The sequence below is a fragment of the Canis lupus genome, chromosome 2 (assembly GCF_048164855.1).
Source record: "Canis lupus baileyi chromosome 2, mCanLup2.hap1, whole genome shotgun sequence".
NCBI lineage: Eukaryota > Metazoa > Chordata > Mammalia > Carnivora > Canidae > Canis > Canis lupus.
In genome coordinates, this window is record NC_132839.1 from 46363845 (window position 1) to 46387208 (window position 23364).

The following is a 23364-nucleotide window of genomic DNA, read 5'->3' on the forward strand; positions in this document are numbered from 1 at the left end:
AAATAAACTAAATTAAATGAATGAATCCATTCAACACATATTTTTTGAATGTCTACCTTATGATATGTTCCAGGCATGAGAGATATTGTAGTGAATAAGACAAAGTTCCCGCCTTCCCAGAGCCTGGATTCCAGTGGGGTAAGGGGACAATAGCAAACAGATGAGCCTACTGTAAGCCAGATGGTGATAAGAGAGCTATGGGAGAAAAATAAAGCAGGGGAAGGAGGATATGGAGCATCACCATGTATGTAAGGGCAAGGGAGGCATGCAATGTGTATTGATTTCTATCTAGATACTTATTGTTGCACAGTGAAGCACCATAAAATGTACTGGCTGAAAAAAAAATGCTTTATTTCTCATGATTCTGTAACTTGACTGGACTCAGCTGGGAAGTTCTCAGTGGGGGTCCTCATGAAGTTGCAGTCATCTGCCAACCAGAACCAGAGTCATCTGAAAAACTGAATGGGCTGGATGTTTAAGACAGTGTCTTTACTCACCTTGCTGTCAGGTGGAGTCTGCTCAGACACACTCTGCTTCTGCATAACATTTCCATGTAGCTATCCTGGGCTTCCTCACAGTGTAGGGGGCACAGATAGTCAGGTTTCCTATATGTTACCCACCTTCTTCTAGAGCCAAGGATGACATGCAATCCATGTGAAAGCTGCAAGGCTGCTTATGACCTCACCTTGAAAGTTATAAAGAATCACTTCTTCCACATCCTAGTGGTCAAAAGAAAGTTGTAGGGCCCCTCAGATAAAAAGGGTGCATGAATAACAGGAAGTGTGGTTCCTTTGGAGGGCCATCTTTGCACACTGAGCTGCCATGATTGATAAAGGGTTGGCCTCACTGATAAAGTGACAGGGGTGGAGCTCTAAGGAAGTGAAGGAGCCACCTGTAATATCCATAGAAGAAATTTCCAAGTAGGTTGAACAACATGCCTGAAGCAGGAGTACCTGTGCTGTGTTTGAGGAAGGCAAGGAGGCCAGGGTGGCTCCAGTCAGGTAAACTTAGTGGAGACTTAAGAATTACGTCAGGAAAGGAAGAGAGAGGCAGAAAGTGGATAGCCTTAGTAGGGATTTGGGATTTCATTTTGAGTTATACAAGAAGACAATTGATTTTAAGCAGAACAAGGATGAGATCAGTTAGTTTTCTATCTAAGGAATTACTCATTTGTGAGAGTTTCTAACTGAAGACTTGAACAACCACTTTATTGAAAGTGTCATGGGATAACCAAATGAAAATAGGGTGGATAATGGAAGGTCTGCTTTCAGGTTTAGACTCTCCAAAAACTTACCTCCTAGAAATTATTTAATTTTTCTTGACTTTAGATGCTCCATCTGTAAAATGAAGTGTTGGGTCAGATACAGAGCTTTAAAAGGAGCTCAATAACCAGCCCCAAGAGGGGGAGAATGAATCCTATCCACCTCCCTCCTTTCAATCTGAGCATTGTTTTATTCTGCTTCCTGTATTGGACTTCCATATAAGGTTTTGTTTGATGACAGGTTTTGCCATTAAAATACATGTGAGAACCCACTAGTCTAGACAAACCCTAAGTTTGAAACTTCTAGAGTCTTGCTAAGGTTGTTGGGCACATTGAAGGGAAGATAAAACCGGGAGGCCTGGGTGGCTCAGCGGTTTAGCATTTGCCTTTGGCCCAGGGTGTGATCACGGAGTCCCAGGATCGAGTCCCACATCGGGATCCCTGCATGGAGCCTGTTTCCCCTTCTGCCTATGTCTCTTCCTCTCTCTCTCTCTCTCTCTCTCTCTCTCTTTCTTTCTCTTTCTTTCTGACTCATGAATAAATAAATAAAATCTTAAAAAAAAAGGAAGATAAAATAAAACCAAAAATGTGTTTAGGCCTTGACTCATATTCAAGCAGAAGCAATACTTAAACGTTTCTTCTGGGAACCCCCAGGTAGCCTCACCCTGGGATACTCCCTCTGTGTATTCCTGTTTACTTCTCATTGAGAAATGGAGAAATAAAACAGATGGGAAAGATTGGCAAGTAGGGAGGGCAAAGATAAAATGCTTATATAATGAAGACCCAACCTTAAGTTTTGGAAGCTGGGAGAACTGTACCCTTGAGGGCTTTCAAGCAGTTTCTGTTTTCTAGGTGGGGACTGGAATTTGCCTTGTAGGCAGACCCTCCATTTATAATGGGAGGGTCTGTTTGGTGAGACCTTTTAATTAACCTTTTGTTCTTTGGGGAAGCTTCAGTGCTTCAAAGCTGGTTAATACTGAAAATCAAAGGGTTGGTAAAGCTGTGTCCCAGCAGAAGCCCAGGTGGCTCACTATTTCTAGCAATAGTTGTGGGCTTCTACAGCGTGGTACATCCCATACCCCCAGGGTTTTAGTTGAGTGCTTAGTAAAGTTTGGTTAAGTCTCAAAAGGGGATGTGGGGAATTGGAGAAAGCAGTGTGCCTGCCTTCCCAGGGGCCAGCAAGGAGACCGCTTGTGCCCAGGGAACTCTGGTCTCAAAAGGGTCAATCAGTAAAGAGTATAAGCTCCATCAGAGAAAAGGCTGCCATGTTCATAGCTGCCCCATTAGCCCTCCTAGGTCTCAGAGAGCACCGAGGGACTGCCTGCCTTCCAGAAGCTGGAAGAGCCAAGTAGCAAGCAGAAGAGGGTAGAGTGGGCTTGTCACAGGACACTGTGAGGCAGTCATATGGAATCCCACAGAAGGAGTGGGGACAGAAATTACGCAGGAGGCTTTGTGCAATAAAATAGTAGGCACAAAAGGGAGGGCAGTTTCACTCTGTAGTTACAGGCTGATTGGGACCCGTGTTACATCTATTACGGGAGATTGACTGAGGAGAAGATTCATTCCTGGATGTAAAGCTATAAAAACATCCAGGCAACAGATTCCAAATGGACAACTGAATTGCTCTTAGATTCTGGCACTCCATAGTGTATTCTAATTTTGGAGAGAACGAAAGGCTCTAGAAGCTTTATCTTACTAGTTTCTCTCTCTCGTGCAGTGACATTTTCTTTGTATTCCAACAGTGGTTCTGTTGCTTCAAAGTCAACTCAGTTGCTCATGTAATGTATTTTACTGATGGAGCAAACACCTCTCTCTCTTGCTTCTCTTTACCGTGTCCTTCCTTATTCTCTCACCTCACTAAAGTCCTTGGTAGACTCAGAAACTATAAGTAAGTAATAATTTGGTCATTTGATGTCTCAGCTCAATACCTGAAACATAATAACCAATATATGGGAACTCTTATTTTGACATTATTGTTAATGTTGTCTCCCGTTAGTCCAAAGACTAGATCAGCACTCTCCAATAAAACTTTCTGCAGTGATGGAAATGTTTTGTATCTGTGCTGTCCCTTAGGTGGTCACCAGTTGCCTGTGGCTAATGAGTACTTAAAATGTGGCTAATTCAAATAAGAAACTAAATTTTTAATTTCATTTAATTTAAACTCAATTGCATTGAAATAACCATAGGACAGTATACGCCTAGACTTATTTTTTAGGGTGAGGGTTGGGACATCTCTGTCATTTAAACCTGGCTAGAGAATTTGAATCAGAATGACCTAGAGGAGGGACACCTGAGTGGCTCAACCATTGAGGGTCTGTCTTTGGCTCAGGACAAGATCCTGGGTCCCTGGATTGAGTCCTGCATTGGGGTCCCTAATGAGGAGCCTGCTTCTCCCTCTATTTCCCTGCCTCTCTCTGTGTGTGTCTCTCGTGAATTCATAAATAAAATCTTAAAAAAAAAAATGACCTAGAGGAAATGTTAAAACACAGACTGCCGGGCTCCCATCCCAGAGTTTCTGAGTTGGTGTGTCTAGGGGATGGCTTGTGAATTTGCATTTTAACGAATAATGTGGATGTTATCGCTTTAGGGATGAGACTTTGAGAACCACTCACTGCTTCAGAGCCATCCACGGTTCTCAATTTGAGATGTACGTGGGGACTGGTGCCCAGGCTATGTCCCAGAAAAACTAAACCAGCATTTTTAAAGTTTGAGGTCATTTCCTTGTACAGTCAAGAATTCAATAAAATTCTTAAATCAGAAGGCATGTGGAATTAGGTCAGTGGTTCTCAAATTGGAACGTGCTTATGAATCACCTGGTGATCTTGAGAAAAAGCAAATATGAATGTACTAGGTCTGGGACAAGACCTAGGATCAGCTCAATAACCAGCTTCCAGGCCCTGTTGATGCTGCTGGTTCAAGGCCCACACTTTGAGTAGCAAGAGATTCAATAATCCCTGTGGTTGATTCCAACCTTTACATTCTGCAATTCTGGAATATAGCAGACCATGTGAATCCTGGCATGCCTGCCAAAGTCTAGCACTGCTGGAGAAGAATGAGAGAGCTGTCAACAGCAGTGACAGGACTGGCCAGTGTTGGGAAGGAGGAAAGAAAAGTGGCTCCCTCCAGATGGCTGGGCCTCGCTGCTGTGAAGCTGCCAAGGATGAATGACGCAGGCAAGCACCTTCCTCCCTCTGAGCAGGAGCGGGGCAGGCAGACTCAGACTATGGCTATGAATATCATGCAAGACCCTGTGTCGTTCAAAGCCTATAAAACAGGTTTTTCTCCATGGTTTCAGCCACGGGAGAAAGGAGCTGGAGGCCAGACTGCCTGATGGTTAAACAGGGCAGTTCCATGCTCATAGCTGTCAAGTTGTCCAGCATTAAGATCCTTTAAATTAAGGAAGAAAACCAAACACTGAGGGCTCCATTACATGATTGGATAATAACCAAGGGGCAGTACAGTACTTGTAATGTCAAATAAAAAGAACACTTATTGTTACTTTTCCTCATTTCAGGTCAGAGGTGAGTTACAATTGAGGCTTCAGAGTTTAAACAGTTGATAGTGAGGTAAAGCGAAAAAGAGGATGTGCCAGTCCACCAAAGGGGGTCCCAGGAAAGATGAGGGGGTGTGGAAAGCCTCTGCATTAGCCTTGGGGTTGTTTTTGGTTTTTATGTTGTTTTTTTTCCCCTCAGGGAGAGGATGAGCATTAAGTTAATTGGAAGTTAATCATCCTATTGAAACTATCCTTTGCAAAGCTGTATATCCCCTTCTGTACAGTCAAACAGAAAGAAAAAAGTTTTATTTCCATACAGTTGTAGCCTATTACCATGAATAGAAATGATATCTAATAATGATGATTGCCTGGTGGTCTGCGTAACTTTCTTTTTCCTTTTATGGAAGGAGGAAGGAGGAGGAGGAGAAGAGGTGGAGGACAGGCAGGAAGAGGAGAAGGAGGCGGAGATGGGGGGTTGGGGGAGGAGGAACAGTTAAACCATCCAAAGCAAAGCACTTGTTTTGAATTTCAAGTACACAACCAGTGAGACCATAGCAAGTTTGTTATAAAGGGCTATTTGACAGTGATTGAAATAAGCCAAGATGAATTTCTTCAACATGTTCATTTAGAAAAGCTTTTAATTCTCTTTTCTTTCTGTCTCTCTTTCTCTCTCTCTTAAACACACACACACACACACACAGAATTACCTACAGGGTTGATATTATAATATCCCAGGACACCACAGAGAGAGAAAATAGTGCAGGAATGCAGTGTTTTAAACATAGAACTCAAAGAAGTTCCTCTGCAACCTTGTTTTCCGCTGAATTTGGAATTTCATGTGAGAACATTTCTCTCTTGTCTCTAGTAAAAATGACTCTATTTGTTCTTTTTCAGGGACCCCCTCAAGGGTCCTGTCCCAGAACAAAATGAATAATGATGCTTTATTTTTCATAGTACCTTTTTCCCAAGAAGCTCACAATGCTTTAGAAAACTGATCTCATAAATTTTTAAAACACCCTTGAGAGGTAGAAAGCAGTCGTCTCAAGCCCATTATACAGGTCAGGAAACTGAGAACTGCATGGAGTTTTAATGACAGAGCCTGAAAGAAGCTGATCTTAGCTTTTCTAAATCAGCCTCCTGAGTATATGCATGCCTTCTTCATTAATGTGTCATATATGCTACTATCCACTGGCATAAGGGACTTATTTAAAAAATTCCAGAAAATGTCTATTTTTTTGAAGTAAATTATACTAACTACAACTAAATTGTCTAAATAGTTGGCCAATGATTCAGATTGCACTAAATAAATGCATATGAGTGTCTATGTATGCATGCTGACTCCATATGTATAATGAATATCATTTTGGGTTATGGAACTTTCCTGAACATGTTTTTAATATGTTTTGAAAGACAATAACATACTCCAATCTGTTGGCTTCAAGATTAAGCTGAAATACCTCCTTGTGGAGGTCTCCCTTTTGATACCTTTGCTAGTTGGCATATTCAGAGAAACAGGTGACGGAATCAAGGCCTCAGTGAAAATCAGCGACTCTCTTGCATTTGTCGCTCTTCACATCCCGGAAGGAGGTACAAGGCTCAGCTAAGAGTTCTCAGCATGAATATCATGGGCACGTTACCTGACTTCAGTTGCCCTTTTCTTCTGGTGTCAGCCTTTTAGAAAGTAGAGAACTTAACACTTAGAACTTGGGCTTGTCATGGATATGCTTAAAGCATGATGATTGTATTGTATATTAATATAAATAATCAACTTACGACACTCTATGAGTCGACCTGTTCAGGATTTTGAAGCAATGTAATTAAGGACACTCTTCTCACTGCTGGCAGAAGTGCCTCCTGATGGCTTCCTGGTCAGGAGAAAGATAGCTCAGGATTTCTTAGGTTAGGGACATCACAGATGATTAGGAAGAATTTGAGACTGGATAAAAGAGATGAATTCAGCTGGTACAGATTTCTCAGATGACTTGAGCTTTTGAAGATTCACCTTTTCTCCCCCACCCAAGTGCCCAAACAATGAGAAGACACCCACCCAATCAGACAGCAAAATATTTATTCCTTCATGACTCTTTTTTTCCTCTTTTTGAGCAGTTGGAGACTATCTAATCAATATCAACTCTACTTTTACAGTTTATTAGGGGTAAATCTTTATCCTATTCAAAGAAAGAAACTTACCATTCAGCTCCCCTTTCAGTTTGGGGGTCCCTGACTTCAGAGTGAACACTTCCAGGTCTGGAGCTCACTGCTTCATAAGGAGACACACTCCACTTCCACTGATAGAAAATTCTTTCTTATTTAAAGCCCAAATCTCCTTCCCTGTCATTTCTACTCATTTGTTCCAGTTTCGTCTCTGGATCAATATAAGTCCCTTCTCTCTTTCAACTATTTAAAAGCAACAATGAGTTCCGCGCCCCCCCCCCCCCCGCCCCCAGACCCCAATCTCTTTTCAGATGTTTCAACTGCCATTCTTTTATTACTTTTTCTTGAGTCAATTCTATGGTATGTTAAGCATTAATATAAGGAAAATAAAGGGCAGCGCTTTTTAATTAAATATAGAGTTAACTCACCAACTTAGACTCACGCACTATTCCTCAGGAAGATCACAGAGGAATAACATGGCCATTGGAAAAGGACATCTAAGCTCTTTATAGCTAAGGAAGATGAAAGGAATATTTCCAGCAGGGTGGGGACTCGAAATGGCTCAGGCTTAAAAAGACATTGGGTAACTGAGACTGAATTTAAACAACACTAGAGAATAAAACGATTGAAAAAAAAAAAGATAATTATGTCTTACAACAATTACCCTGGCTATGAAGCAAAATTAGCATAGTCCTTTCTAATTTAAATGTGTTGAAAGTGGCTGAGCATGACAGCAGGAAATTACAAGGTTTAAGACACAGGCTTTGGTTAAAGTGATAGCAATCGGATTATTGTAGCTCTTTTCTGCTGATAGTGATGATTACAAAGTTACCTATAAATATTAACTGTTTAATGCTAGGTGAGTTTTTATTTTGTTGGCCAGTACAGAGTCATTTCACACTTCAGGTGGATTTTGTCTAATTTGTTTTTACTTAGTTCAATTTTGGTTGATTTTAACTCATCATTAATAGATTTAATTGCTTTTTTAGTTCCATACAATTCTTTCCTCCTTTCTTCCTTTCCTCCCTTCCTTCTTTCCATTTTTGGCCCCAACAAGAAAATGAAGAAGTCTTAGAGATGGAGTTTCTTCCATGGACTTTTTTTTTTTCAACTTTACCCACTTTCCCATAGTAGACATCTCATTCCAATGTCTCAATTTCCAATTCAACTATGGCTTTATTTCCAAACAAAAGCTTACCAACCTGCATAACCATCTTTAGTTGACACTGCAACATAATTTGTTTAGCTGCTGTGCATAATACATTGACCCATTTAATTACTTGGCACTTTCTCATGCTTCTTCATCCTGCTCTACTTTTATGAGGGAAAAGTCATTGGGCCAATACTTTGTATATTATACACCCTCCCATCTCATCACATACAAAGTAAAATATACTTTTATTTAATACATTTTGCTTCAAGATTTGAAGTGACATGACAATATTTGGTGTAGGCAAAGGCAACAAACAAGCTTACATTGAAAATCAAACATTAATCAATAGTTAAAGGTCAAGTGGGCTGTGTAGGCAACTTAAGTAATAAAAGATTTACCCGAGAGTTTCTTAACCTTGGCAGTATTCACGTTTTGGTCTAGATAACTTTTTCGTTGTAGGGTTCTGTCCTATGCACTGTGAGACAATGAGCAGCATTCATGGCCGCTTCCCATTGGATGCCAGTAGCCACATCCCCAACTCCCAGCTGGGGCAACCAAAATATCTCCTGTGTCTCCCCACATTTTCAGATACCTGAAGGAGGAGTAGAGGAGAAACCCTGACTGGAGAATCACTGATTTAACTCAATCCAAATAAAAGACTCAGTTGTGGTAGAAAGAAGTAACATACTGCTCTCGATGGGATTGGTTTGTAGATTCTATATGTCAAAATTTAGCAATAGGAACTTGTAATGATTTGAATCTATTAGAAAAATTTCTGTTGAGGGGCACCTGGGTGGCTCCATTGGTTAAGCAACCGATCTTGATTTTGGCTCAGATCATGATCTCTGGATCCTGGGACTGAGACCCACATTGGGCTCTCCACTCAGTGAGGAGTCTGCTTGTCTCCCCTTCTCCACCCCTTGCCTGCTCATGCTCTTTCTCTGTCTCGCTCTCAAAAAATAAATAAATAAATAGACCTTTAAAAAATGCTGTTGAGCTACTACTAGTAGCAGAACAGGAAACAGGAGTTTAAATAGGATGGAAACTTATTTTTCTATTATGCCAAAGACGTCTGGAAGTAGGCTCTTCATCGCTGGTCTGGGAGGCTTCAACATACTTTCAGGGCCCTGGGCTCCATACATGCTTTTGATGTCATTGGTGGTGATTTTGGTTTGTTTGTTTGTTTTTGCTTTATCATTCCTAAAGCTTGACTTTCATTTTCATAATACAGCTCCCGGATATTGGTGGGTCATCAAGCCAGCTGGGTTGCTCTATTTCTAAACTGGAAGCAAGAAGAGGAACTTTCCAAGAAACCCCCCAACCACTTGGAAGTGGGAAGGAAGGACATGTGCTTTTCAGGTGAACTATTGTCAGTATTTTGATAGTGAGAAAAAACAAAAAAGGGAGAATGTATTTTGTGTTCACAACCAGAAGAGTTTCCTATTTATTCATTCTTTGATATTTTGGCAGTCCATCTTAAATGTTTATAAGGGCTAGACATTCTGCTCTGCATTGGAGATTACAAATAAGGAATTGACTTTGCTATCTGGGAGCATATAGCCTAGAGAGGTAGAAATGTATTATTACATGATTAATTAAGCAATTAATGCATAAATTGTGACTGTTAAAGTGCTAGAAAAACACAGAGGATTTCCTGAACCTCTTCAAGACAAAATGAGTTTTTATATTTCTTCAGTACCTATAAGTGGTTTTGTATATAGTATATACTCAATAAGCCTTTGGGGAGTTGTACCATCTGATCTGAGAATCATCAGGCTGATATAAAATATTTATGGCAATTGTCCTTATATGAATTTCTGAAATCAAAATAATAGCATAGCTATACAAGTAAACATCAGTAAACTTACATTATATTTTAGTTTCACAAATTGTAATGCTAAACCCAAATTGCAAAATATACTATCTTCAGTAAAGTCCAACAGAAATTCTATCCCCATGTTAAGGGGGTTTACCTTCAGTGATATTTGTACCAGAAAGTTCAACTGCTGAAATATTTCATTTATTATTTCTGCAGTCAATTAATATGAATTTTGCTGAACAACTTTGCAACTTGGGTGGCTCAAAAAATAAAGCTGAACCCAATTTTCCCCCCAGAATCCTATTTTTATAATCCTTTTTTGCATTTATATCATACTTCCTATATAAATAACTCTCTGTGGTGGGCGAGCAATTTAAAGTTGTTTTATCGGAATCTAGAAATCAACACATTTGGAGAGTAAACAAATTAATTTCAACCATATTAACCTTATGTATTACTCTGATTTGTGCAACACTGAAGCTTACCCACACTCAGACACAAACCCATCCAGAGACACATAAATAAGAGACTGTCAAAAATATCCCCATTATTATCTAGTATCATCCAGTCAGTTCAGAAAACAATAACAATTGAAATATGTCTGTACTAGGAGACACCTTCCTTTTATTGCCTTAAGAGATATTTCTCTATGGTTTTATTTTGCTACAGGAGAGCAATGGGCAAACTCAGGAGTTTTCTGTTTCTCGTGTGAACCTAAACTAACTAGCTCTTTTATAAAAACTATATAGGTGAACTCCTACTCTGAGATTTTGTTTTTCTATTGCTACTTGAACATCATTAAAAAAAAAAGTCTTAAAGACTCTAAGTTTCTTAACATCAGAGTCATTACATGGTTTAATCTCTAGATGTTAAATTGGCAACAAAGCTCATTTCTCTGAAAAAAACAAAAACAGCCAAATGCATTTTACTTCCAAAACACAATATAAGTTAAAGAACTAATAAAGCTGCTACTATTTAGTGAGAAATACATTTGTCTCTTGAACATTAAAATGTATTCTCCTTTGACCAGTCTTGAGAATCAACAATCTGAAGATACCTAGAAAATTATGTGTGCAGTTCATCAGACATACATACTTAGTAATTAAGCATGTGTAGCAACTGGAAGCACAATTACTATTAATAGAATGAGAAATAATTGGTTGAAGTTTTGCATGAAAGTTATGAATACCCCTGAATGGATAAAGCATTGAAATAACTATTCACAACCGCTGAATCTAATATGTTTCTACTTGCGTTAGTTAATGGTGGAAAAATCAGGTGGAACATTTTATTGGTGTGTTACATGCATGATCTAATTGGTGTCTTGGCATGGTGCTGTCTGTGCTATTAGTGCCAAGCTGGAAAAAGGCAATTAGCCAGTATTTAACAGATTATGTTTCTATTTATATTAACTCTTCCTCATAGAGAAACTCTATTTCTCAGGTTGGCCTTTTAGATTGAAGACCGATATTGGTCCAATATCAGGTCCAAATTCAGAGTGGAGGGGATGAGAAAGAACCAACACATGGGAGCATGGGTCAAGTGGATCAGAAGCAGTCAGAATGGTCATTTTTGAAGAAAAGCATTATTTGGAGTTTAAGAGAGTTTGCCTTAGAAGTTAAGAGTTTAAGTTGATTTTTTAAAAGCATAGTCATAGTTCCTTTGAGCTCTCAAGATCTCTCCTCAATACCCTATTTTTTTCTTTTAAGAACCCTAAGAATTTGTTCCTATCCAATGCAATTTGAGTATTTAAGTGATTTGAGAATACTGAATATATAAATATTTGAGATGATTTGAGTTTATTTTTAAAGATATTAACTTAAATTTCATTTAATACACTTTTTATTTTAGAAACTTCAGATTGTCAGAATTATTTTGAAGGTAGTACAGATTATCCCACATCCAAGTTTTCCTATTATTAACATCTTACATTAATACAATATATTTGTCATAGTTGATAAGCCAATATTGATACACTATTATTAACCAAAGAACTATATTTGATTAGGATATCCCCATTTTCCCCTCTACTGTCCTTGTCCTGGTCTAGGAACTCAATCAAGATACTATCTTACATTTAGTTGCTATGTCTTCACAGGCTTCGTTTGGTTGTGACAGCTTCTCAGACTTTGTTTGCTTTGGATGACCTTGAAAGTTTTGAGGAATACTGGCTGGGTATTTGTAGAATTTTCTGTAATTGAGATGTGTGTGATTTTTGTTGCTGTTGGTTCTCATCATTAGACTCAGGTTGTATGTTTTTGGCAGGAAGAACACCGAGGTAAAGTGCCATTCTCATCACATCATATCAATATACCTTACCACTGTTATTAACCTTGTTCACCCAGCTGAGGCTAAGGTAGTGTTTGTCAGGCTTCCCCACTGCAAAGTTACTCATTTTCCACCCTTTCCTTACCGGGCTGCTGGAAGGAAGTCATGATGCACAGCTCACTCTGAAGGACAAAGTGTTATGCTCCCTCATTTATTTATTTATTTGATAAATTATGCTCCCTCATTTATTTATTTATTTGATAAATTACTCATTTATTTATTTATTTGATAAATTACTTATATTGACATAGGCTCATGGATATTCATTTTATACTTCAGTTATAATTCAATTGTAATTTTTTTATTTTATTTGTCAAATTGTTCCAGTTTTGACCACTGAGCACCCTTCGCACTGACTTCTGTGTTCTTTTGATATATCCCTATCAATGTGAGTATAACCCTACAGATTCATCTTGGATTTTGCCTTAGCCTTCAAATCAGGCATTTCTCCAAGGAGCTCTGGCTCTGGCTCCTTTCATTGGAGAATAAAAACCAAATCTGGGGGCACCTGGGTGGCTCAGTTGGTTAAGCATCTGCCTTTAGTCAGGTCATGATATTGAGGTTCTGGGATCCAGCCCCACATTGGGCTCCCTGCTCAGCAGGGAATCTGTTTCTCTCTCTGCCCCTCCCTCCCTGCTCTTGTGTACTCTCTCTTTCAAATAAATAAATAAAATCTTAAAAAAAAAAAAAAAAAAAAAAAGCCAAGATCTGTGTGTTCTAGGTCCTGGGGTTTTTGAGATATTGCTTAGAATAGAATAAGAAACATGATGCAGCTTAACCACAGCAGATACTCTTATAAGGAACTAATCATTATTAATGATTGCTTTGTGCCTCTTATTCTAATATTTGTTTAAAGCAACTATATTATGTAAAATTATAGTAAATTTTCCAGATTAAAGAGTTCCTTTTACCTTTTTGTCTTCTTGTTTAAAGTATCTTTCCTTTCATAAGACCAGTTGGGGCAGGGCTGAATTAAAGGAACATAATGAAAACAGGTTTATATTAGTAACAAGGCAAAGGGTTTCCTTACAATGTTCCCATTCAGCTTTTATAACAAATTCTTCAGAAGATGAGTGTTCTAGTGTCTCACACTGATTGCATTATAAAACGGGAAAATAACTACATTTTAAGAGGCATATAGAAGCGCTACCACATATTTCTCCTAAGAACACACACACACTCATATATGAATACATTAAATAATACAGTCCGCAAGTATAGATCTGCCCCCACACACAGATAATTTACAGGATGTGTGTGTGGGTATTCACACACACAAATATGCACACACACACACAGTATCACAAATCCATGATCTTTGTTTTTCTTACTGTTCATTTTGTCACTGATTTTTATGCATGTGCTCATTTACGTTGCTTACGGGGAGAAAGAGCTGTACATAAAAACAGATTATCTTTTAGAGCACTCCAGGGTTAGTTTCATTTTCCCCTCTTCTTTTTATGAAGAAAATGATAGGAAACATAAACCGGTGCCCTTAAAGAAGAAAATGCATGAAATGAAACAAGTAAGCTTTCAAAAATACGCAAAACACGACAGGCAGACCTCCAGCTTAGCGGGAGGGCCGGGGTAAAATATGCACTGCGTACACGCGCCGGTATATCTTCAGCACTTAAAAAAAGATAAAAGTGGTCTTGAAAGTGAATGAAGTTGACTCTCAAAAAGTGGGTTTTAGATGTTGAATATTTAATTCACTGATAAAAGGGACCTGATTTCCTGCACACGGCTGCCATAAATAAAAAAAAGCACATCTTAAAAGAGAAGCAATGAGCAGAAACTGACCTTTCTGTGAGCAAGCAGATGAGAGAAGGTATTTGGCTAATCCCAGCTGTCTCTGATTGGCTAGACAGCACCGTGTTGAAAATGTCTCCATCTGGGCTAATCTGCTCTCAGTTGGATGAGCTGAGGCCTTCAGAGTTAACCTGACATTTAACAATAATTACCCTTTTGAATGACCCCGGCCCAATCGCCTGCTCTCTTAGAAATCTCTTTTTTTGTGCGTGCTCCTAAACCTCTTGACTTTTGTGTTAGAGATGGGGGAAAAAAAAAAAAAGAGAGATGAGATGATATTGCTTGTGTGTGTAAACACGCAGAGGTGGGTGGTTGTGTGTATTTATATATCTATACATTATATACAAATACTTATATAATATCATGCATGATAGCTGAGGATCTCCGACTGGTAATGGGGCCTGATTTCATGACGCTATTTTACAGTCCTTCATTCTGCCTTTTATTAATTCTGCCAGTTTATCAATGCTTTCTGGTATTAAAAAAAAAAGGTGGAGGGAATTATATCACCAATTAAAGTGGGACAGAATTTGTTTACTAGCTATTTTATAAAAGTCAAAGTTCCAATCTGGTCTTGCTGGAGTATTGAGTGTCCCTTATCAGACACCAGGAGAAATGGTGCATGAAAAGAGGTGCAGATAGAAAAACCAGGTTCAGGGGTCATGGAGGCTAACTGTAGATGAAATGTGGCCATTTCTTTTTACCTGAGGCTGGCTTCATCTTTTCTTAGAAAGGTCATTGTGATAAAACAAAAACACATCTTGGAAAGAAAATCCGTTCTGGGGTTTTATTTGCTTAAAAAAAATAAATAAAAAGCCTTTCCCAGTTTAGGCCTGCATTTTTTCCAGTTTCCCTATCAAAGGCCATCCTGAGAAAAGGGAGTTTCTAACACTAATATTTAGTAAGGATCTTCCATAAGGCAGAAGGTTGGAATTGGATAGCCACCCAGAAGTTCAAGTACTTTCTGTTAAGTCCAAAATAACAGGGTTGGTTAGCTTGGTGAAAGTGATGTGGAAATTGCATAAGCAAAATTTCCTTTAAGCTTTGTGTTATTTGCATTTTGTCTTTACTTTAAATACCAAGAGAAAAAAAAAATTTTTTTAAATATCTCTCACTACTTCCTCTGTAACAAAGACGGAGAAAGCTAATATGGAAATACGCCTAGGCAGGCGTAATACACCTATGTAAGAAGCTCTGTCGGTGGTCCTACTCCACTGTGGATTTTCTTTTGAGCTGATTTTTCAGGCCCGTGCAAGGAGGTTGGAGAGAATAAGCACTCAGCCTGGTCTACTACATGGTTGCCAGTTTCACACACCCTGCTTCTGAGGGTCTCAGGCACCACTTGTTTAGAATTTGGGAAATTCTTTCCTTGGAATAATCCCCAGACCCTTCTATCACTCCACCCACCTACTTTCTAAGGTTGGAATTGACTTGATGTGTTGTTCCCCTTCAATAGCCCAAATCCTAACTATCGTCACCACTGGCCAACCTCATGGCACTGTTGCCATGGCTTGAGCTCAATGACAGTCATCAGAAACTGGACGAACAGGATTATGTTAGGATTCTGAAGGATAGCAGAATATGTCATCCCAAAATGTGCCACTTGGATATATTGATTATCATGAGCTGTAGGCACTTGAAAACCGGCAAAGGCAGGGAGAGGCTTTCCCTGAACTTCCCTTATGGACCTAAAGATAAATCCTCTAAGAGGAACTTAATTGTAATAAGTCCCTTCCCTGAGAGTTTCATCAATCAGGGAAGACTGATTCTTATCACAGGAGAGGCAACTAGAAGTCAACACCACACCCAGATAAACTTTGTCACAAATTTCTTACCTCCCATCTATTCTTCTAATGCCCTTTCATCTTTCCTAAAAATTACCTTTCCCCAAAATCCTTACTCTCCCCTAAGAGGCCAACCTCCCCCTTCCCCTTTCCCTACAAGATGGTATTTAATCCTGAATTCTAAAGTCACTTTTTGAGTTGCTCATTTTTCCTGGGTATCTCCATTATGTAATTGAGATATACATGCTACTCAACTTCTGCTCATTTTTCTCTTGTCAATCTGTTTTTTATTATAGGGGTCTCAGCTAAAAACTCAGAAGGATGGAGCAAAAATTATTCACTCCCACAAGGGAGGGTAAAAGGGAAAGGGAAAGAGAATCATAAGCAGGCTCCATGTCCAGCATAGAGTATAATTTGGGCCCTAGTCTCACAACTCTGAGATCATACCCTGAGCTGAAATCAAGAGTCTGACACTTAACTGACTGAGCCACCCAGGTGCTTCCACAATTTCATTGTTAATAATAATTAGACTCTGCAGCATTAGATTCAAGAAGATAGAAAGATCTTTTGTCTATGTATATACACTGTCTTTCCTCAAAAATAATCAGTACAACTTCACCTTTTTTCCAGCGTCAGCCCCCAAGAACACTGCAAATCCTCAATAAAGTGGCATTATTATTATTATTTTTGAATCATTACCCAATCACTGTTCTTATAAATGAGAATTCTTTTGCATAAGTGGTGCCTAAAAGTGTCTCTTTAGCATGCTCAGAATCTTCATTATCTCCAAGTTTAACTTGAAAATGAATCATCTTAGTTGAGTTCAAGATGCTGGCAAACTTCACTGGCTATATTGTAAGAGTTGGATGATTGTCAAATGAAAAAGATACCTGCTAAGTTGGCCTTACCATACAACTCCTCAAATTTCCCACTTCCTTAATAATAAGAAAAAAATATACCTGTGGTCATTAACTTAGCAACAAAGTCTTTCTTCTTTTAAAAAATGATATTTTTTGGGGATCCCTGGGTGGCGCAGCGGTTTGGCGCCTGCCTTTGGCCCAGGGCGCGATCCTGGAGACCCGGGATCGAATCCCACGTCGGGCTCCCTGTGCATGGAGCCTGCTTCTCCCTCTGCCTATGTCTCTGCCTCTCTCTCTTTCTCTCTCTGTGACTATCATAAATAAATAAAAATTAAAAAAAAATAAATAAAAAATAAAAAATGATATTTTTAAGGGACGCCTAGGTAGCTCAGTCGGTTAAGTGTCCAACTTTTGATTTCAGCTCAGGTCATGATCTCAGTCACAGTCATGAACTCAAGCTCTACCTTGGCCTCCTCCCTGTGTGTGGAGCCTGCTTAAGATTCTCTCTCTCCCTCTCCCTCGGCCCCTCCCAGCCTCTCGTGTATATACACTCTCTCTCTTTCTCTAAAAAAAATAAAAATAAGAACGATATTTTAAATATCTGGTATATAACCAATTATGCTTATGGGAGAAAGTTTGGAAAAAAATTGGAAAATTTGAAGGAAGGAAAAAAGTTTTTTACTTCCTACCATTCCTTTCTGTTTCTAAAAAAAAAAAAATGATGGAACAGTGATAGATAAATCATATAATTTCACTGTGAATTGACTTAAGCCAGAATAAAGTTTCCTTCAGAGATTATTTCATTTAATTCCACCAAACAATCTAATTTGGTAGGTATTATTGTTTTGTTTTGTTTTTAAGATTTTATTTATTTTATTTTAGAGAGAGAGAGAGCATGAGTGGGGCAAGGGGCAGAGAGAGAGAGAGAATCTCAATCAGACTCATCATAGACCACAGAGCCCAACTCAGGGCTCGATATCACAATCCATGGCATCATGACCTGAGCAGAAACCAAGAGTTGTCGCTCAACTGACTGAGCACCCAGGTGCCCTGGTATTATTGTTTTTATTTTTAGATTTTAGCAAACACATTTAGAGAAGTCATGGAATTCATTTGGTGCTGTTTCTCAACGTTAGCCATTCTCACATTTGAGCTAAAAGTCTTGGTTGTGGGGGCTGCTCTGTACATAATAGGATGTTTAGCAGCATCTTTAGCCCACTAAATGCCAGTATCTTTCTCTCCCAAGCTGTGACCATAAAGGTATCCCTATATATTGCCAAATAACCCCTGCACAGCAAAATCGTCACTAGTTGGGAACTAACTACTGTTTCAAGGTCATACTTACTGATGTGGACAAGAAAAAAAAAAAAACAAAACGATTATATCCTTCTTCATAGCTGTGATGTTATTCCAAATATATTTTGCTTTTTTTTCCTTTTAACATGGGTTATAATTGGCTTTATCATTTCCCTTTTGTTCTGCTTTCCTTTTTTGTGTGTGTGGATAATACAAATAACTAACGCTTTAATGATTCTAGTTATACATAATCTTTGTTTTCTTCTATCATTACAATTTTCCTCATGGTATGTAATTCAAGCTGAAATTTCTGAGTGATAATGTGTGAAATTTGTAAGATTTTTGGTATACATTCCCCTATTAGTTGAGTCAACTTATATTCCAAACAATCTTACATATGAAAGTATCTTCTCTCTGCCCCTGCCCTACCATGTTTGTTTGAGGTTTGTAAATGGTTAGTTTTAAAATTGTGTGTCCCTTAAACATCCAAGGTGGGTTAAAATGACCCTTGAGAAATAAAAGTACGTGTGTCACTATTAATGTCATTAGTGTAATAACTTTTATATAAATCACAGCAATTAATTCCAACTATAGCTAGCCTATTAATACTTACTGAGGTTCCTTCCCTTTCTGAATCCCACTGGCTATCCACAATATCCCAGGGGAAGTGCTAGACCATGAAACAATTTTTACTAACACTTCTGAGATGAATCATTATCTTCTGTATTGCAACAGAATCCACTAGTATCCATTCTCTCTGCTGGACCCCATTTCCTTCCCAAGAGCTAGACATCCGTACCTCAAAGAAAGAAGAGTAAAGGGAGTGTAACTTACATAGTTGCTCGATTCAGGGTTACACTGTTTTATGTATCTCATTTAATCTGTGTAGAAAGTATTATTCTTTTGCATTTTGAGATTTAATATTAATTATACAAATTCACAAGCTAGAAAGCTGTAACACTTAGTATTTTAAACTGAACCTTGGCTGTTTGGACTTCTATCAGATGAGTAGATGTCAAACATCTTCCCTGACAAAAGCCTTAAAGCTTATAGATACCTTGAAGATAGTTCTAAAACCAGCAGTGCAGGTCACACATAAGAACTTGCTAAAAATGCAAATAGGGATCTCTGGGAGTGGGATCCAGCAATCCCTTATAACAAGTGCTCCAAGTGATTCTGAGGCATGCTCAAGTTCTCTGGCACTACTCTCCCAAAAGACCTTCCCCTCTACCCTGCTGCCCCACCGTGGCCACTAATGTCTGCCACCTGAATACGATTTGTGTAAAGACAAGGTGTCACACACAAAACATCAAATTTTAACAAAGGCTTTTACCCTGACTTTACAAAATAACTACGTTTTTAAATTTCTCCAGTTTTCCTTCTTGCTTACTATCCACCCTACTTGGAGCTTATCTTCTGCCTTTTTACACCTCTTTCTGTGTTTTCCTATTAGCCTGATTTCTACTGGACTCTTGCCTGGCCAAGGCTGAAGAGAATAATGTGCAATACATTAGGGCCAATGATTCTAATCCTGCTATTTTCATTGATGCATTCCATCCTTGTATCAAAATTATGATCAAGAATCGTGGTGACTGGATGTTTCCTTTTTCTATATTGTTTTAGAATCACCATATGGCTTGATCAAACTATCGAGCTTTTTTCCCTTAAGTTGACTACCTTTCCCAAACTGTACTGAAGTTTCCAAAAACTGTGATCTCTTCAGACTGCTGCATTTTCCACTTTCACAATTAGCGATGGCTACCAGAATTGGTCAGGGCAGAAGAATTGGAGCACTGCCCTTGAGAAAATGCCATGATGAGGTTTTTGCCATTGAAGACATGTCATCAAAGATAATAAGATAACTGAAGCATTCTCATTTAGGCAAAAGCATATGGTCAAACTTATGAAAATTGCTTAGACATTCATATCTTTACCATGGACTTTAGCAACTAGGCTAACACAAATGATATAAATAAAGAAACCTGGAAATATTTGAGATTAGGAAATTAATTCAGCATAGGCCATGAAGTCAGTACTCATATACAAATTCTACCCTCATCATACATTTCAAACAAGGTGTCCTAATCATTCAACGCAAGCCATGTATGGGTTTCATTGACAGGCTTTAAATGTGGCCTTTCTCTCAGAGTATTTTAGGGTCTTGCTTCTCTCCTGGGGGCTACTTGGAGAACCCCAATGGGCCAATAAATGATTCTTTCTGCACAATACCCAGCCACAATCTATATAGCAAAGACACGTGCATTAGTGACTCATCTCCACTGTGCTATTTTCTCTGTGGTATAATAAAAGTAGTTAATTAGATCACACTGGAATGCCTATCAGTAAACTGCAGAAGTAGAAATGGCTGCTTTTAAAGCTATGGAGCAGAGACAAAGCTCCTTGCGAAATTCTTCTGAAATGAACACATGTCTCTTCCCAAGAAACTTACCTCCCTTCCTTCCTTTCATCTACACCACCCTTCCCCCTGCTTTATTTTTTAAGTCACCCAGACCTTGTCTTCTGGTAATGTCATAATCAGCAGGCTGAAAGCAAGGTTGCTGATAATTGTTCTTTATGTTGCTCTTTGTTTAGTATCTGATTCAATACATCTGTGTGGACAGCATTTCATCACCTTCTTAGTAACAGAGGTGAAAAAAATCAATGGCAATCAGATTACCTTGTTAACAGAAAGGCTAAAGGGCCAGTGTGTTAAGTTCACAGTGCATCACCTTTCATTTAAAACATTTCACTTTTTTTATTATTTATCTTTATTATTATTTATAGCACCCAACCCAGAGCGTTGCCTAACGTAGACTATGGCCTTGCATTTGTCTTCTGCAGAACCAAGCTTTTCTGCCATATCCCAGAGCAGGTCAGGGACCCCTAGTGCAGACCCGATTAAAAGCTTGCAGGGAAGCCCACTGTTGCCATCTCTCACAAAGTGCTTTGGGCCAGTCCCGAAGGACTCGGCTTGCAGGGCTGATTCTGTGATCTGAGTGGTCATAGGATATTGTATCTGTTGTCGTGTTTGTTATTTGCTGTTGATCCTTATTAAGATCACTGCTATCATCCACAGCACCAATGTGCCCTGGGCTACATAAGGAATTTTATAATGGGCCCAAAGAACAAAAGGTCTCAACAGGGGTCTTCCAGATGAAAGACATGATGTGAGACTGCAGAGGCTAAAACAATTGGGACAGGTACAGATTCAGGGTAGTCAGACACAGAGGGTTAGGTGATTCCTGTGAGAGGAAGTGCTTTGCAGAACAGGTAGGTATGGAGAAGGTTTTAGAAAGTGGAGAAGGATGTTATGTTATTGCAAACATGTTATTGTTTGAGCTTAATGGATAGTTCAACAACATTTTTTAACAACTAAAGGCAGTTTGAACCTAAAACTGATAACTGGTGAAGTGAAAATACAAGAGGCATGCGGGCAGGCAGACAGTTTCATTCTAAATGATTAACGATCAAGGCAGCCCGGGTGGCTCAGCGGTTTAGCACTGCCTTCAGCCCAGGGCGTGATCCCGGAGACCCAGGATCAAGTACCATATCAGGCTCCCTGCATAGAGCCTGCTTCTCCCTCTTCCTGTGACTCTGTGTCTCTCATAAGTAAATAAATAAAATCTTTTAAATAAATAAATAAATAAATAAATGGTTAAAGATCAAATGTTATGGAGAGGGACCACCTCTTACCCTTCATCACAATACAATTGGTCAAATGTCAGCTGCCTGTGCTCGATTAGGAGACTCACTAGTGCTCATGTAGGTGGGTTCCATGAGCCTGAGCTCATATCTCTGCATTCTTGGCATTTCAGGGGCTCACAGGAACCTCCAGAGGACATGAACTTGGCCTGAGTATCAGGAGGCAAGGCACTCAAGTGAGCTGAGGTAAGATGGTCCTAGAGGTTGATATAGGTGGCGAGCTGATTCCACTTGTCAAGTTTTTGTTTTGTTTTGGAAAACCAAATCAAACTCTGATTATAGGCTGAGATTATGCTAAATATTCAGATTTTGGATCAAATCCAGCAGGTCATGCCCACTGTAGCTGCAGATCAGCTGCAAGATCAACAGGCAGGTGAAAGTATTATCTTCAGAGATACATGAAATTTAGAAACTTTGTTCCTCTAACTTCATAATGCTCTCAACAGCGTTTCCATCAGAATTCCCTTTGATGCGTGGAAATTGGAAGGTCATCTCATGTCAACTATAGGTGGTGGAGTCTGAGTTTGAAACTCAAGTTCCTTTGACTTAGAATCTATTTATACCACCCTATTGTTGGTTCTTAGAGTGTGGTCCCTGGACTGTTAGCATCAGCATCTCCCTAGGAGCTTGTTAGAAATGCACATTCTTATATGGAAACTTTGCACAAGTATGTACAGATGATTAGCCTCATCTTTTCAGAGAACTATGCTCTCCTCAATGGATTTTAGGTCACTGCAGACACCCTGAACCAGAATCTCTGGGCATGGAGTCCAACAGTCTGTGTTTTAATAAGATTCTGATGAGTATCCAAGTTTCTGAACCACACATTCCATCATGCCGGTCCTATTGGTCCTACCATCCTTAGAATCATTCTGACATGCTGGTGGATAAACTAGGACAACACATGGTAGAGGACTTGGCGAGGTCTCCCAACATGTCTTCAATGTCATTAGAAGAAGTCCAGAGCAATTTGGGTTCCTTAGTAGAAGATACTTTGATATTGAACGATTAAGCACAGGTTCTTATTACAAGATGCAACACTATAAAGTCATATGTAGATTAGATTGATTAGATTAACTAGGGGAGGCTAAGATAGGAAACCAATGGTGTTTACCTCAGAGCAATAAAAAGCTATTTTTTTCTCAAGACAGGTATTGCCTTGCCCTACATATCAAATTTGAAAGTGATTTTTAGGTACTAAATTCTCAAGAGACTTTTTAATGCTTTTTTTTTTTTTAATTTTAAGCATAAGACATGCAATTACAGGTCAGGGCTCTTCAAAATTGTCAGAAGTTTAAAAAAAGATATGATAAAGAAACAGGGTGAGTTTCTTTGATTCCATTCATCCAGGACAAATGTTGCTGAAAAACAAGTGCTGCTCTTGGCTTCAGATTCTGTTCTGTTAGCTAACTAAACTACACATTAGAAAATGAATAATATGGATCAAGATTCTACTTTTCATTTATGCTTGTTAAATATGCACAGATAGAGATAAATATATGGATTGGATACTGGTCCAAGAAAGATCATCAAAACCCATTGCACTTTTCTTAATGCTCAAATTGCCCTACCTTTGGGTTCTTTTGATATAATCTCAACAGTCTTCAATAATTTCCTTGCTTCCTGCTAAACCAACATTTTTTGTTTTATTGGATATAGAATTATTTTCTTCTCTATCTTTGCTACTTACTGTATTTTAGCTTTT

The 23364-nt window shown here is 38.9% G+C and overlaps 1 long non-coding RNA gene across 1 annotated transcript in view; it reads left to right on the forward strand.

Annotated features, from left to right (window-relative positions):
- Positions 1–23364, forward strand: part of LOC140610186 (uncharacterized) — a 64781-nt gene that overhangs the window by 21473 nt on the left and 19944 nt on the right. Inside the window, exons 2-3 of the long non-coding RNA XR_012011951.1 lie at positions 9293–9420; positions 21773–21845. This is a non-coding gene — a long non-coding RNA (uncharacterized lncRNA). The remainder of the gene's footprint in view (positions 1–9292; positions 9421–21772; positions 21846–23364) is intronic.